We start from the raw sequence: 18,411 nt of genomic DNA, 5'->3' as shown, positions 1-18,411 counted from the left end.
TCAAAGAAGTGAAAGCTTATCAGTGATGCTGAGGTTTGAGAAAGTCTTGCCGGGAAAAGTACAGATAGGATTCCTTAGTGTCAATGTCAGAGAATTTGTCCCGTATGCACTGCAGTGTTTTAAATGCCAAAGAAAGGGACATGTAGCTGCTCAGTGTAAAGGAAAGAAAAGATGTGCCAAGTGTGGAGGGGCACATGATTATGGTGAATGTGGAAGCAATGTGATGGTTTAGTGCTGTAATTGTGGGGGAGAACACAGTGCAGCATTTGGTGGATGTTAGCTACAGAGAGAGGCTCAGAGATATAAGATCAGTCATGATGTATCATATGCAGGGGCCTTAAAACAGGTTGGTGGAACTACAGTGCGGACTGATGGAGCTTACATGGATGTACCTGTAGTAAGTGGACCTACTGTCTGGTCTGTTGCTTCTGCTGGTCCTGGCATGGTTTGGAGGCCTGTTCAGAAATCTTGTGCTCATGAATGTGCAGTGTCAAAGGACACTTTGATAATGAATGAAGTTGACTTCATAGCTGTTATTGATAAGGTTATCAATACGACTCAGGTTGTGGAAAGCAGAAATGCCAGGTTGAAGGTTGTTGTGGAGACAGCATATGTTACAAATGGTTGTTGACACACTGAACAATCCTAAGGGTGGAGTGTTTCAGCATGATACAGATCAAGAATAGTGGGGTTGAGGGGGGGGTTGCTAGAAGTTAGTAGGGATTTAATTTGGTTTTGAATTGTGTTTTCATGGTAGTACAGATTTGGGCAGATCATGATTGATCGTTCATTCCAGCACAGTAGGTGGCGGCATGCACTTAAACGATTGTTTCCGGACGGCCATGATATCATAGAAGAAGAAGGTGCAATGATGGGGGGGAAATACAGGTGAAAATATTGAGAGATTGACATGGTTATCAAAACATCACGCCAGGGTAAGCCTACACGAAACACAGCCCTTATTGAAGTGTTTATAAAATCTCATATGGGAGAAACGAATGGAGGAAAACAATTTGGAACCATTTCCTCCATTCGTTTTTCCCATATGGGATTTTATAAACACTTAAATAAGGTCTGTGTTTCGTGTAGGCTTACCCTGGCGTGATGTTTTGATAACCATGTCAATCTCTCAATATTTTCACCTGTATTTCCCCCCCAAAATGAAATGCTAATTAGATGTTCATGTAGCTATCATAAAGAACTACAAATGCCATTATGATCTGGACGAGACTGCCGACTCGAGACAAAGGTAAGAATCTCTGGATTAACTATCTAATGTTAGCTAAATGTAGTAATAAAAATATAGGCTACATTTCTTTGAATTGACAATTCTGTGAACTGTCTTGTGCAGGTTTTAAATTGAATCAATACCTGTTAGCAAAGGTGTCAGTTAAAGATGACGTGCAAGAGGATTTTGTAGTCTTGCATGATGCCTACTTTGATGTTAATGATTATTTTTGAATCTGAGTAAATGGAGCCAAATATATTGATGAAAATCACCTTGTTAGAGATTTACATGGTTATCAAAATGTCACACCTTTATTTTAAGTGTTTCTACAATTCCCTATGGGAAAAATGACGAGGAGAAGCGATAGGAACCATTTCTCTGTTTGACTGCTGGGTATCATGACGCCTCCACTGTGGGCCTCTATTATTATCTCTGTGGTAGGATACTGTGGTAGGATACATTGCTGCCAGCACAAGCAGGTCTAGCAAAGAACTCAAATGAACAAGTCACTCAGTCAAACTAATTATGATTCTCGAGTCAGTAAAAAGAGTAGTTGAAAAAGAACAAATCGTTTGCGAACTGCACATCACTAATGGACTCTTACTTTCAGTAGGTCTACAATATGACATAACTCACCTGTCAGGTGAGAACCAGCCAACCATATGACAACTGATCAGACATGCTATATTTGGCATTTGGCATTGTTTAATATTTTTTGGGATAAATGTATCATCATCATCATTGCACCTTTGTTTTCAATCAGAATTGTAATATCTCTTGTTGAATACAGAATATAAGCATTGAAATACACTTTCAATATAAAAACGTAACATTGTATGTCATTTAGGCCTATTCAATGCAAAGTCACAGTTATTCATAAAGGGAGGAAGTGTCTGTGGACTGTGTTGTTCTTGAATGAAAACCACTTCACCTCAAAATAATCACAGTAAATTAGATAAAGGTTGTTGATATAAACAAGAAACCCCCAAAATACAAATATCACTTTGTAGACAGTGTTCAGTCGTTGTCATAGATGCAACCTGCAAAGAAATGACAGCTATTACTAGAGATGACTGACATTTGAAAAATAATTCTCAGACAAGAAAAACATATCAGCACCATATTGCAAGAATAAAATTGATAGCGTTGATCGCTTGATCTTCTGATTTATTATGATATTCATTATTAAATGCCATTGCATGTCAGGTCTGAAACATACCATCACTAATGTCATCATAGATATCAGCATCTCTGTAAAAGCAAAACAGATGATTGGTATCAAATTCTGGGTATTTCATATCCAAGCATTTTTCTCTGCAGTTTAGTAAACTGTTAATTACATACTATACAGTATATTATGTGTATTTATGGATGTGATTTTGTATTATCTGTTTTTGTGTTGTACTTACTCTACTACAATATGGCTGGTCAAGACGTAGCCGACTGAAGGAGAGAGAGATGGGGAGAGATCATTGAAGTTAGTTCCCTTGCAGATTTGTTTTATTGCAGAACACCTATGTATCACACTGAGGATTCATTGTTACTCACACTTGCCCTCCTCGTTTCTGCAGATGAGTTTGTTGTCTACAGGCTTAACGATGACATCCAGAGTCTCCCCAGGTCTCAACAACAGATCTTTACTGCTCCACTTGTTATTGGCCAAGGTGGAAACGATGGTCACCTGATAGAGTACCTGCATTTCCCCATCATACTATAGGAATGAGAGGTCAGGTTTGAGGGTCGAATGAATGTACAAAAAATGTAAAATTATAAACTTAAATTGTGATAGCCAAATTACCTTGAACTTCTTTCTGAATTCCTTCTCTTCCTTTTCAAGTTTCTTTAGCTTTTTAGGATCTTTGTCCTCAGCCTTACCCTTGGTTTTACTTAGTGGGAGATTGAAGAGAGAAAAACGGGACATTATCAAAATGCTTCCCAGTGGATGATAAGGACATTCTTATGTAATTACAGCGACTTTGTTTAAACACGGGTTAAAAAAAAAACTCTCTCTGTCATTACCTGCTAATAGGTGGAGGCAGATGGAAGTTAGTGGTGTCAACATCATCATAAATATCTGAATCACTGACTTCAGAAGATTCTTTTTAGAACAACAAAATATACAGAGAAATAACATCAAGAACACATTGAAACGGAAGGGAAGTTAACAGTACTTTCAAAATTCTATTCTTCAGTTGTTGTAATGCCACGACACAGAACACACATAGTCACTCTGCATATTAATCATATTAAGTTACCAGTATTTCCTGTCTGGTCAAACTGGGAAGGTGGGGATACTCTGAAAATGACAAAAACAGAATTAAAATATTAGTCCATGTTATGTCTGGTGCAAGTTGATTTTATTGTTGTGGGTTCATTGTAAGCAAAAGGACACAAATCAATACAGAGAATCTAGCAATAATAAAACAAAAACAGGTCAACAAATCACAACCAATGGAACTATGATTAGAGTTGAGTTATTTTTTTCACACCTGTACATAGAACATTGTAAGTGAGTGCATCTACAGTAGATGTATAGACAGAAATGGGGAAGGTTGTTCATTCATTAAAGGATGTAAAATAAGTATTTATTTAATGATTTACAGTGCTTGACTTGGGCAGGAGCTCACCAGAGCTAAGTACCGTTACCCCAAACTTTCTACTGCTTGAGCTCCTGTTCCTCTTATAGAATATTAGCTCAATGGTATTGTGGAGCTCCTGCACCTAAATATTAATGGTACCGGGACCCAACATGAGTACTAGCACCTATTTCAGTCCAAGTCAAGCACTGATGATGTAAGTATGATTTCATTAAATTATTCAGTAGTGAGGTAATGAATCCCTTCAGTCCCTCCTGATTGGTGCTTTGATATTTGGGGTTATCGGGATAGGAGGTAATTACAGTGTATTTCCTGATCCATCTTATGGTATTACTCAATTTTGCTGCCTGGGCTTTTCCTCCACTGGTCGAAGCCCTTAATAAACATCCAAGAGTGAGGTTTAGGAGGGGATCTGGAGTCTGAGGGGCTAGGGCTGCACATACATACTTATTCACATACTTACACAGACACATGCATAGAAAATATACACTCACAGATGAATGCACACCAATGAATCTACACCATCATAGTGCAAAAAGATATTCTCACCTGACGTCGAAGCTTGAATCGTCAAGTTCATCATATATGTCACTATCCTCATCAGGAGGGGAAGGAAGAACCACTAGGAATGGCCAATATAAAAATGTAATCTAGATTTAACTAAAGTAATTTGTGACCACATTGCCATATTGTGTTGTTCAGTTTCAATATTACGTTTTGGTCATTTGAAACTTACTTCCTGCACTTTTAATCCCACTGGAATGAGGAGGACATCATTCCATTGGATCACATAATTACACAATCAAAAGACAGAAAGAAATTCATGCAGTGCATTACAATAATAAGGTATTCATGTCTTTCCAATGGTTATTTGTCTCAAATGTTTTTTACAGTGTCAGCAGGATCGAGAGCCATTTTACCTGCTGGGGTCATTCTGAAAGGCCACATCATCGTATACCTCCGGTTCGTGCTCCATATGACTGGATATAGACACACCCTGATGCTTCAGGATGTCAAAGTCAATCTCAACAGACTCAGTCTTCACATAGCCATCTGCAAATATACAGAGCACATGTTAGTCTTGCACATGAAGAACAGTCAAAAGGATGTGAGGGAGAAAAGTAACCTGGAATAGGAGCGAGGAGGAGGAGAAGGAGGAGGAGGAGACAGCTGTCACTTACAGGAGCCGTCCTGTGACCTCCCTAGCCAGCGTCCTTCTGGGTTGTCCAAAACACGCATGATGTCAATAGACTCTCCCTGCTTCAGCCCCAGGTCCGTCTTACTCCCTTTACTGTCCACTCTGGCCTGGACCCTGTGGATGACCTTCAGTGGACCAGTCAGCTGCCACAAAAGGAAACATACATACATGATAGAAGATGGAGAGTAAACACATTCACTTCATAAATAGTATACTGGATGGACTCTACAATACAGCAAGATCGAGGGGAACTACCGAACAACAGGCTTTTGCAAACACTTACTTTGAATTTCTTTTTGGCCTCTTGTTCTTTCCTCTCACGTTCTTTCTGTTCTTTCCTTTCCACCTGTACCCTTTTCTCCTCCCTCTCTCTCATCTTCTCCTGCTCCTTTGATTCCACTGCCCCCCTGATAATAAATAAGTGTCAGTGGTGTTAATGCTCACTAGAGGGCAGTGTTTATATAAAACTATAGACTTGTCTCAGACATCTCATCAGCTTTTGGGCGCTATAGAGTCCTCTGTCTATGTCTAAAGCCTGTTGCACATTTCACAGATTGGTACAATAGAAAAAGTTGAATAGAACTTGGAGGGAATCTTTCTCACCATCTTTCATCAAGATCTTCATACATTTCATCACTCTCACTGTCCTGTTGGATAAAAAGATGCAATCCGAATACTGTAGGCCTGTATGGTGGTATTTAATCAAATACATAGGCCTAAATTGGACAAATGAGGAATTAGGAAAAAATTCACCTTAGTCATTTGACTAGGATGTCCTCCAGAGGGAGGGGGTGGAGGATTGTTCATTAACCCCACATCATCATAGTTCTCATCTGGGTCAGGTTGGATTCTGGAAGCAGAGACACAAAGTCAGTCAACTGGCCAAAATGACCCACCACATCACAATGGAAATAAGGTCAGTGGACAAGTATGCCACTAGGCATAGACGTCAGTTCAACGTCAATTCCATGTTGATTCATTGTCATTTCATTGAAATGATGTGGAAACAACATTGATTCAACCACTGTGTGCCAAGTGGGATTCTAATTTGAAAGTTACTGAAGGAAATAATGAACATTAGGATATAAACTAAGAACTGGGTTTTGTGAAAGGGAAGGTGTGCTGTTTCTATGCTCTGAAGCAATTGCAGTGTGTGTCTACAGGCTTATGTGCACTTTAATTATGTATGTACTTCACGGGAGGTTGGTGACAACTTAATTGGGGAGGACGGGCTCATGGTAAGGGCTGGTGTGGAATGGTATCAAATACATCAAACATGGTTTCCATGGGTTTGATTCCATTCCATTAGCTCTGTTCTGGCCATTACTATGAGGCGTCCTCCCCTCAGCAGCCTCCTGTGATGTACTTCAATGCCAGTAGTGGTATTTTCTAATATCGTCCGGTTTTCATACGACTCCACTCTGATTATCAGAGTCCGGTACTCACATGGCTTCTGGTGGTCGCGGGGGCAGGCTAGGGGCCATGGGGTGAGAGGGCAGGGGTGGGGCCATATGGTTACTGGGGTGAGAGGCAGGGGTTGGGGGAACAGATCCCTTCTTTAACCCAGCAGGACCTTCAGGGGAGACAATACAGGCCTTTAGATGACCACCTCACACATACAGTGAAGAAGGAAATTGCATGAACATGTTAACATTTCAAATCAGCTGCATATAGTGATTGAATATTTTGCTACACCCACAATAACATCTGCTAAACATGTGTATGCAGTGGCTGATTTAGGCATAGGTGACATGGGCAGCCGCCCAGGGCGGAATGGTGACATTTGCGCGATTGGTTTTCTATCGATCATTTGCACGTCACATCAATGATATCATGTCACCATGTGGGACTTTTTGGTCAATTAACCTTGCCGGAGTGGGCGCACTGATACTAGTTTGTGAGCTAGGCAGGCTACTGCCTGGGAAGGTCTCCCACTCACAAGTACGAGATGGGGAGGGGGGCAGGGGTAGGTTTACCTCAGGTCTCCCCACTGGAAGCCTGAGCTAGGGGGAGCGGAGGAAATTAGCAATTTGCGCACCTCTAACTTTGTACAGTACTAATGCAATTTGTAAAATCAGTCACACTACAAAATGCTACCAAATAAACCACAATTCATTCATAATACTGTAAATATATAGTTTCACCGACAAATTGATGCATTTCTTTCTGGTTTGTGTGAAATCGTTAAGAATAATATAAAACCAGTCTGCACACCACCAAGGTGAATCGGTTTAGTCTTGACTCTTGGTTGACAGTGTTGGGGGACGGGTAATGTATTGATGCTCGAGTGCCAAATCAACACAAATTCGTTTCAATTGGTCTTTGTTACTTATTTTGGATATTTATGAGTCTTATTTTTGTATATGTTTTTACATTGATATAGTTTTAAATGTTCTCAATATTTATTTGTGTTGTTCCAAATGTCTGAATAAATATTGCAGTTAGTGCAGAATGGTGCTTTTTTTAGTGGGGGGGCGGGACATCCATCCATTCGCCCAGGGATCTGTGCAAGCTAGAAACGCCACTGTCTGTATGTGACAAATAAAATGTCATTTTATTTGAATAAAGCATCAGTCCTGCTTCTTCTGTGGATGTTATTCTGTAGTTGAAAGGGAGAATAGCAGAGTTTGAGATGACCCTTGTACTCTTGGATACCTGGTTACTGAATATGTTGATTTTCAACCTGCATGTAGGCAACAATCATTACTCAAATCAATAAATAGTGTCTGTAACAGCTTTGGCCTACATTCTCACCAGGGGGAGTGTGGAATTCACATTGGATTCTTCTCTCTGCTGACTAACAGCAATGCATGCAAACCATGCTGAAATGTGTCTTTAGTCAAAACCATATCCCCATGTGGATCCAAACCTGAAACCTTTCACTTGAATATGTGCCAGTTTAAAGATGAACTTCCCAGTTAGGGTGTAAACATCAGCTGTAGAAAGGAGGAAGAAAAAATAGAAACTAGAGGGAACTTATTTAGGGGAAGCATTCATTTCTGCATCTTTGGTTTTACATTTTGACATTAAATTACAGCACAGCTGCGTGTTTAACCTCACTTATTCTTTATGTAACAGGGCTTATATAAAGCAACGCACTGTGCTGTAAAGCAAATTCAACAGCTCTAATCTGTCTCTCAGTTGTCAGATTCGGTCTTGTGGTTTGTGATGAAGACCTATGATGCAGTCGAGTGTGTGAGTGAGTGTGTACTCTACGTGTGCATGCATGTGCGTGTGTGCGTATGCGTGTGTGCATGCAAGTTGCCTGCATGCTTGTGTGTGTGTGTGTGTGTGTGTGTGTGTGTGTGTGTGTGTGTGTGTGTGTGTGTGTGTGTGTGTGTGTGTGTGTGTGTGTGTGTGTGTGTGTGTGTGTGTGTGTGTGTGTGTGTGTGTGTGTGTGTGTGTGTGTGTGCGCGTGTGTACATGCAAGTTGCCTGCCTGCGTGTGTGTGTGTGCGCGTGTGTGTACATGCAAGTTGCCTTCCTGCGTGTGTGTGTCTGCGTGTCCTCTACTACCCGTCTCTGGGGGTTCTGATCAGTGGAGCATACAACCACATAAACCCCTCTGGTCTGGGTGCAAGACGGAAAGTGCAGCATGTTTAGAAAACCACAGCAGAAGCATCTTCACTATTGATGGATTTGGCGGTATGTAACTTATTAGTTATGTTTGAGATAGAACACTTACCATTGGTCCTAGCCTCTGTGCCCTTCTTGAACTTATCCAAGGTCACCCTAGGAGGCCGGTTGGGTTTGGCTGGCGCAGTCCCTATTGCCAGGAAATTGGGCATGGGGTTCAATTTGGGGGGACGGGATACTGTTGCTCACCCCCACGACTGGGGAGGTGGGACCCAGGGGCTTCTTAATGAAGCTGGGTTTCTTACTGGCTGTAGGTATAGGAAGACAAGAGTCGCTGGAAGTGAGGGGAAGTTTGGTTATTTCCTTTACCCCATTCTCAGATAGGGTATCTCCTCTATTGAACATGTTCTGTGTAGTCCTGAAGTTGGAGGGTTTGAGGATAGAAGCTGCTCCCAGTGGTTTGGTTGTAGAATCCACTGCTCCATCCACACTATCCTCTGTCTGTAGACTCATCTTTGCAATGGAGATTATGTTCTTTTTGGAAGGGGGTATTTTGGGTGGGATGGAGTTCGAGGTACCCCCACTATCGTCAGGTTTGGGGCTGCTGTCTTTGACCCAGGAGGGTTTGGGAAAGGCAGACTTGGTGTCAGACGAGGTCAAGCTCAGAGAGGGCTTCTGGAGAGGGAGTTTGGGCAAAGGGCTTTTGACCTCAGCATCCTGGGATATCTTTGGGCCAGGTGGTTTGAGTTTAAAGGGGTACTGTTTGACAAAGGAGGGTTTGCTGTCCTCTTGGGTGTTTCCAAACTTACTAGGGATCACTTTGATTTTGGGAAAGTCCCTGACTTCTGGAGCGCTCTTGGTGGAGATGGTGCTCTTGAGGAAGTTGGGTTTGGGCGCGGTGGAGGCTGCGCTGCCTGAGAGGCTGGTCTCCAGGGCAGGTTTCTTAGGCTGGATGTGGGGTCCTGAGGACAGGGTGGGGTGCACTGTAGCTTTTGGATGTTCTGAGGAGATACCCTCTGTAGCATTTCCCCCTGTGTTGAAGCGAGCCATGATGGCCTTCACATCAGACTTGTTGTCCTGCTGGCAGGAAACAGAGAAAGACTACTGAGGAGGAAGTGTGCTATATGTATACACTCTCAGGAGTTTCCCCTAATAAATATGAATTTGAGGAAGACGGAAACATTTAATGTCATTCACATCAATATTGCATTATTGATTCATTAACCACCATTGAAAATGTATCTACTATACAAACACAGACACATTTAACGAGGGAGCTAGAAAGGGAGAAAAAGGGAGAGAAATGGGTGGGACCCAGGGGGGAGAAAGCTGGAGGTTGTAACAATTGTTCAATAACTGACATTTAGAAATTACTCCAACTTTCACACGTACAGCTACTCATTCCAAACCAATCACAACATCTAAGAGAAAGGTTGCTCTGTGATTTTACAGCTCAGATTGATGAAACTCAAAGGACGGACTCTAAAAAGGATCCTAAGCCTTACGACCGAACCCTGAGTAAACTATACTGTGTTTGCACCATGTTGGTATTTTTAGCCACTTCAATCTCACTGAAGTAAGCCAACAATGATTCACTTACCTCTTCGTGTCTTGAGGTACTAAGAGCACTTAGACCCTCAGGACCCAGTGTGTGACAGATCACACAGGAAATGCAACAAAGTCATGGTGCTAAACAGGAAGTGGACACATCGGTGTTTTGTGCTCACATTACTTGATTAACCCATGCTTTGCTTTGTTTTTCATAGTCAATATAGGAGGTCTAACGATAATGGTTCTGCTACTTACTATTTGACAAAAACAATATATTGAATGGCTGGTTGTTAAAAATATAATTATGATGACCTAAGAAGGCCCAAATAACCAGATTACCACTCTATGGTGAAAGAGTTCTTTAACTTCTGTGTCCGCTTACATTGTTGTTGTAGCTGTAGTCTCTTGTTAATCCTGTATTTCCATGCTCAAGATGCAAATGACAAAACATCTGTTTATTTGTGTTCTGTCTGTGTGAGGTTTTGAACATGCATCTGTTATAAGCTGCTCTAGTGATAGCTGCAGTAAAAGACTACTATATGCTCCATGTTGTTGACAATAAGGGATAAGTGGTGGATGGCTTTCCTCTTGTAGCACCACACCTCACGTTAATGAGGTTTGTTTGAATTGAGATAGAGCAACCTATCATGAGGAAGTGCTGATAAGTCCGGAGGACAGACATTCCTATTGCACAAGGCTGACGGCCCCCTGGCCAGGGAGGAACACGCTGTGCTGTTGTTGAACTTGGACAGACAATTGAGACAGCTAGGGGGCCAGAAGTGTCCATAGGAAGTGGCATCAACTAATCAATTAATGAAACATGTTAACACTTGTTTCACAATGTATTGTAAATTGTGTCATGTCATATAAAGAGCAACAACTTGTAACTCAGCCACAGAGGGAGATTACTTATTAGGTATCTGAATATCATTCCCACTGGTTCTGCTTAAAGCAGTCAATGCACTTGACATGTTCAATCATTAGCTAAACACTTTTTATTAGCTAAACACCTTTTGCCTCATTGGTGAGCATGCATGACTATTGCTCAACTCCGTAGTTTCCCCCCAGAAACGACACGGAATCCACTTCAGCTGGAATCCACTTACAGTGGCAAGAAAACATATGTGAACACTTTGGAATTATCTGGATTTCTGGATAAATTGTGTAGTGGAAATATCCTGTATTTGTCAAATCATGAGACCCAAACCACCACACTAGTCAGAGTTATCATAAAGTCCATCTTTAATTATTATGAGCTCCATCACAACCCTGTGACTCTCAAATCAATTCAGTGTCTATAAATGAATTCTCTGAGAGTCCTTACACATTGCAACTGAGATCCTTTATAGCAAAGACACACATAGCCAGACAGCATTGGCTATAAATTATCGTTCAGCTTTGTCTCCTAAACTATGTTCTTATCTCGCTCTTGGTACCACTCAGGACCAAAAACAAAACCTCATCCACTAGCATATATAAAACACACCCCTCCTAGACAAGATCACAGAGACACAGTGACTGGCACACAGACATTGTGGAGCTAAGAGATAATTGGTTCCCCCTCAATCATCCCTTCACATGGTTTAAAAGATATGTTTACATATGAAGACAAGCTCGACCTCTTCCCTCTCTGCGGCCCAAGTAACTGAACCCAGGACAGAGAAAGGATAACTGCAAATGGCCACCACTATATTACAACAAGATACATTCTAAATGAGAAGTAACTCACAAGCATATAATGAAAATAAAACATCTTATCTATGTTACCCAACTATTCTGATTCATCCCCAACAATTGGTCATCAAATTTGATCTGCTCCTCATCTAAGTCACAACAATAGACAAAAATGTTGTGCTTAAACTAATAACACACATTATTGTATTTTTCTTGTCTATATTGAATACATAATTTAAGCATTCACAGTGTAGGTTGGAAGAAATATGTCAAACCCTAGGCTAATGACTTCTCCAAAAGCTCATTGGAGCCAGGAGTCAGCTAACCTGGAGGTTCAATCAATGAGACGAGATTGGAAATGTTGGTTAGAGCTGCCTTGCCCTATAAAAAACTCACAAGATTTGAGTTTACTATTCACAAGAAGCATTGCCTGATGTGAACCATGCCTTGATCAAAAGAGATCTCAGAAGACCTAAGAATGGTTGACTTGCATAAAGCTGGAAAAGGTTACAAAAGTATCTCTAAAAGCCTTGATATTCATCAGTCCACAGTAAGACAAATTGTCCACCCTATGAGTGGCTGTCCTGCGAAGATGACTGCAAGAGTAGAGTGCAGAATGCTCAATGAGGTTAAGAAGAATCCTAGTGTCAGCTAAAGACTTACAGAATATTTGGAACATGCTAACATCTCTGTTGACAAGTCTACGATATGTAAAACATGGGAGGACACCACGGAAGAAGCCACTGCTGTCCAAAGAAAACATTTCTGCACGTCTGAAGTTCCCAAAAGTGCACCTGGATGTTCTGTGGACAGATGAAACTACAGTTGAGTTGTTTGGAAGGAACACACAACACAGTATGGAGAAAAAAAGGCTCAGTACACCAACACCAAAACCTCATCCCAACTGTAAAGTATGGAGGAGGGAGCATCAGGGTTTGGGGCTGCTTTGCTGCCTCAGGGCCTGGACAACTTGCTATCATTGACGGAAAAATGAATTCCCAAGTTTATTAGGGACATTTTGCAGGAGAATGTTAGGCTTATCTGTCCGCCAATTGACGCTCAAAAGAAGTTGGGTGACGCAACAGGACAACGACCCAAAACGCAGAAGTAAATCAACAACAAAATGGCTTCAACAGAAGATAAATACGCCTTCTGGAGTGGCCCAGTCAGAGTCCTAACCTCAACCCGATTTGAGATGCTGTGGCATGACCTCACGAGAGCAGTTCACACCAGACATCCCAAGAATATTGCTGAACTGAAACAGTTTTGTAAAGGGGAATGGTCCAAAATTCCTCCTGACCGTTGTGCAGGTCTGATCCGCAACAGAAAACATTTGGTTGAGGTTATTGTTGCCAAAGGAGGGTCAACCAGTTATTAAATCCAAAGATTCACATACTTTCCCCACCCTGTACTGTGAATGTTTACACGGTGTGTTCAATAAAGACATGAAAACCTATAATTGCTTGTTATTAGTTTAAGCAGACTGTGCTTGTCTATTGTTGTGACCAAGATGAAGATCAAATTTTATGACCATTTTATGCAGAAATCCAGGTATTTCCAAAAGGTTCACATACTTTTTCTTGTTACTAACTAGTTCATGTCCCTTACAAATGTAGCCATTTGGAAGCTAATCATTATTAAACAAAGATCTAAAGGGGAATGTGTGTCTGTCTGTTATGGATGTGCTAAAGACTGTGTGACAATGCTATTTCATGTTTATGACTTTACAGACACAGTGGGTTTCACTTGTCTAACGGCTACTGTATGTGTCACAAAGACATTAAAGAAGGTCCTTTCAGCATCCCTCTGTCTATAGTCACCTCACCAGAGATGTGCTGCATGTCTAGCAGGAGTAAATTACAGCCAATAACAGAGGTTCTACAGCAACACATGGACTTTTTTGATACATGAGATGAGTTGGCTGTGAGCTGGGAATTATTTTGATATGACATGGCCTTGAGCAAAATCCATGGGTGAAAAAAAAGTAGGCTGTTGTAATTAAGATTACTTAGTATTAATGATTTTTCCAACAATATAACTAACCTCCTGACACGCTAAGGAGAGGTCAGTGTCTTAGATGTTGTTCTTATAGCTCAATAAAGGATAACATGTCTTGAGTAAAAGCAAAGAGGAACCAAAGGTTTCAAGTTGAAAAGGCTGTATTACACAATCCAGACTGACACAACCCTGTTAAGCAAAACTGCTTTGAACAAGTACTTCTCTAATGCAGAGGTTAAGAGCTACTCTAATAAGAAAAAACAAAAAGACATCAACAAACTTTTCTAATCTCCGTCTCATAGCGCTTTCATAAAACTTCCAAGAAAAATGTGCAAAGAAAACAGGGCACCGTATAACAAAGAAAATTAAAATAGAATAGTATATATTTACAAAACTCCTGCTCCTACCTGCCACTACACTACGTTGTACAACAAGGACGGTAAACAAACAGTAAAGCTTTCCCAACTGAAATGTTCTGCCCTGTTACATGTATATCCTACTTCCATTCACTTTTTATGTATAAACCCACTGACCTGTATATACTTGCATTCTCATGTTTCTTTAACTCTCATTGCAGTTCTTGTGTGTTTTTTAGTCAGACTTTTTAACATTTTATCTATGTTATCTAAGTTATGATTATCATTGCACTGTTGGAAAGATCTCTCAAGGTTAGAATATTACTGTACCACAGGAGGATGTTGGCACCTTAATTGTGGAGAATGGGCTCATGGTAATGACTAGAGTGGAATAAGTGGCATGGTATCAAATACAGCAAACACATGGTTTCCAGGTGTTTGATGACATTCCATTTGCTCCATTCCGGCCATTATTATGATCCGTTCTCCCTTCAGCAGCCTCATGTTTACTGTTACTGTTTTACACTTGTTGTATCCTGTGCACGTGGCAAATAAACTTTAAAACTTGAAACATGAAGCTAGTTATACAGTAGCTAATAAAGATACAGTACCATTTACTGTACGTCTGGTACTCACCATAGTGGGAACAGTCAGCGCCCAGAGAATCTATCCAGTCTGTACGTGGGCTGGTGGTCCTAGGGTAGGGGAGAGTCTTTGTTTGTGCATGTGAATGAGTTCCTCTGTGTGTGTGTGTGTGTGTGTGTGTGTGTGTGTGTGTGTGTGTGTGTGTGTGTGTGTGTGTGTGTGTGTGTGTGTGTGTGTGTGTGTGTGTGTGTGTGTGTGTGTGTGTGTGTGTGTGTGTGTGTGTGTGTGTGTGTGTGTAAGCAATTGTGACCTCAGTGTGTGTCCTTTTAACAACTTCCCCTCTCTGCAGAGGGACTCCTATTGAGTCATAAGTACGGCAGCCTTATCACTTTCTATTCATCTGCTTTATTTTCCTATTCCAAGCAGCCCCACTGCTGTTTCCATCTCCACTGAACCACCAGTGTCGCATGTCTACTGTAATGTTTGTCATGTGAAATACGGCCTCTCTCCTCCTCTGGACTACCAGTCAAAAGTTTTAGAACAGCTACTAATTCAAGGGTTTTGCTTTATTTTGACTATTTTCTACATTGTAGAATAATAGTGAAGACATCAAAACTATGAAAAAACACATATGGAATCATGTAGTAACCAAAAAAGTGTTAAATCAAAATATATTTTATAATTGAGATTCTTCAAAGTAGCCATCTGAAAGATTAGTGGAATCTGTGTGGGTAGCTGGACAGGTAGGATGACTGACAGTGAGGTGTTAAATCAAAGTGTCAGGTGACAGAGGAATGGATGAGACTGAGGCAGGAATTCCTTTAACCATAAAGTGGTATATTTACTGAGTAGTTTGTGCTGCATCACTAAGGAAACAAATAACATGTATCCGTTCAAATTCCTCATCCCAAAGATTATATCATAACAATCATTCATGATTAACATAATTATGGAAGTCAACAATCCAGTTCATTAATAAGTCAATAGTAATCATCCGTAAGTAATTTAGGCTCGTAACTATTTATCATAAATCATGAAAGAATACAAACAGTGAATGGTTATTCAATCTATAATCCCCATTAGTTTGGTATCAAAGTCGGTCAGTTAGCAAACAATGACGTTTCTCATTTCACCCTTTCAATTGTCTTCATGTGTACATATAATTAATTTCATTACATATTAACCATATTTTCCTTCACTCTGTGGTCCGACTCATCCCAAACCATCTCAATTTGATTGAGGTCGGGGGATTGTGGCGGCCTGGTCATCTGATACATCACTCCATCACTCTCTTTTTTGGTAAAATATCCCTTACACAGCCTAGAGGTGTGTTGGGTCATTGTCCTGTTGAAAAACAAATGATAGTCCCACTAAGCCCAAACCAGATGGGATGGTGTATCTGTAGAATGATGCAGAATGCTGTGGTAGCTATGCTGGTTAAGCTTGCCTTGAATTCTAAATGAATTACAAACAGTGTCCATCAAAGAACCCCCACACCATAATACTGTCATGTTTTGTCATTGATTATCATGCCTTGTCCCTGTTCTTCTCCTTCTATTCGTTTCCCTCTGCTGGTCTTATTAGGTTCTTTCCCTCTTTCTATTCCTCTCTCTCCCCCTCCCTCTCTCACTCTCCCGCTCTCTCTTCTCTCTATCGTTCCGTTCCTGCTCCCAGCTGTTCCTATTCCCCTAATCAATCATTTAGTCTTCCCACACCTGTTCCCGATCCTTTTCCCTGATTAGAGTCCCTATTTCTCTCCTTGTTATTCGTTTCTGCCCTGTCGGTTCCTTGTCTAGAATTCACCGTGCTGTGTTTGTGTATCGCCCTGTCGTGTCGTGTTTTCCTCAGATGCTGCGTGGTGAGCAGATGTCTGAGTCTGTTTGGTTCAAGTGCCTTCCCGAGGCAACCTGCTGTTCACCTGCTGTTCAAGACCGAGTCTCCAGTTTGTCCTCGTCATTTCGAGTGAAAGTTGTGTTTTTTGATTGTATTTACTTTACTGGATTAAAGACTCTGTTTTCGCCAAGTCGCTTTTGGGTCCTCTTTCACCTGCATGACAGAAGGAACCGACCAAGGAATGGACCCAGCGACTTCAGACGCTCGTTACACTGCCGTCGAGATCCAAGGAGCCATGCTCGGCAGACACGAGCAGGAATTGTCTGCTGCTCGCCATGCCGTGGAGAACCTGGCCGCTCAGGTTTCCGACCTCTCTGGACAGTTCCAGAGTCTTCGTCTCGTGCCACCTGTTACTTCCTGGCCTGCCGAGCCTCCAGAACCTAGGGTTAATAACCCACCTTGCTACTCCGGGCAGCCCACTGAGTGCCGCTCCTTTCTCACGCAGTGTGAGATTGTGTTCTCTCTCCAACCCAACACATACTCTAGAGAGAGAGCTCGGGTTGCTTACGTCATTTCACTCCTTACTGGCCGGGCTCGAGAATGGGGCACAGCTATCTGGGAGGCAAGGGCTGATTGCTCTAACAAGTACCAGAACTTTAAAGAGGAGATGATTCGGGTTTTTGACCGTTCAGTTTTTGGTAGGGAGGCTTCTAGGGCCCTGGCTTCCCTATGCCAAGGTGAACGGTCCATAACGGATTATTCTATTGAGTTTCGCACTCTTGCTGCCTCTAGTGAGTGGAACGAGCCGGCGCTGCTCGCTCGTTTTCTGGAGGGACTCCACGCAGTGGTTAAGGATGAGATTCTCTCCCGGGAGGTTCCTTCAGATGTGGACTCTTTGATTGCTCTCGCCATCCGCATAGAACGACGGGTAGATCTTCGTCACCGGGCTCGTGGAAGAGAGCTCGCATCAACGGTGTTTCCCTGCTCCGCATCGCAACCATCTCCCTCCTCTGGCTCAGAGTCTGAGCCCATGCAGCTGGGAGGGATTCGCATCTCGACTAAGGAGAGGGAACGGAGGATCTGTGCCTCTATTGCGGAGTTGCTGGACATTTTGTTAATTCATGTCCAGTAAAAGCCAGAGCTCATCTGTAAGCGGAGGGCTACAGGTGAGCGCAACTACTCAAGTCTCTCCATCAAAATCCTGTACTACTTTGTCGGTCCATCTACGCTGGACCGGTTCGGGTGCTACATGTAGTGCCTTGATAGACTCTGGGGCTGAGGGTTGTTTCATGGACGAAGCATGGGTTCGGAAACATGACATTCCTTTCAGAGAGTTAGAGAAGCCTACGCCCATGTTCGCCTTAGATGGTAGTCATCTTCCCAGTATCAGATTTGAGACACTACCTTTAACCCTCACAGTATCTGGTAACCACAGTGAGACTATTTCTTTTTTGATTTTTCGTTCACCGTTTACACCTGTTGTTTTGGGTCATCCCTGGCTAGTATGTCATAATCCTTCTATTAATTGGTCTAGTAATTCTATCCTATCCTGGAACGTTTCTTGTCATGTGAAGTGTTTAATGTCTGCCATCCCTCCCGTTTCTTCTGTCCCTACTTCTCAGGAGGAACCTGGCGATTTGACAGGAGTGCCGGAGGAATATCATGATCTGCGCACGGTCTTCAGTCGGTCCCGAGCCAACTCCCTTCCTCCTCACCGGTCGTATGATTGTAGTATTGATCTCCTTCCGGGGACCACTCCTCCTCGGGGTAGACTATACTCTCTGTCGGCTCCCGAACGTAAGGCTCTCGAGGATTA

The 18,411-nt window shown here is 42.0% G+C and overlaps 1 pseudogene; it reads right to left on the bottom strand.

Annotated features, from left to right (window-relative positions):
* Nucleotides 1-1,398: 1,398 nt before the first annotated feature.
* LOC124000891 lies at nt 1,399-14,985 on the bottom strand (annotated as a pseudogene).
* Nucleotides 14,986-18,411: the final 3,426 nt, after the last annotated feature.

Source organism: Oncorhynchus gorbuscha, linkage group LG16 (assembly GCF_021184085.1).
Source record: "Oncorhynchus gorbuscha isolate QuinsamMale2020 ecotype Even-year linkage group LG16, OgorEven_v1.0, whole genome shotgun sequence".
NCBI lineage: Eukaryota > Metazoa > Chordata > Actinopteri > Salmoniformes > Salmonidae > Oncorhynchus > Oncorhynchus gorbuscha.
Note: the sequence above shows the minus strand (reverse complement) of the source record. Positions and strands in the feature narration are given on the sequence as shown.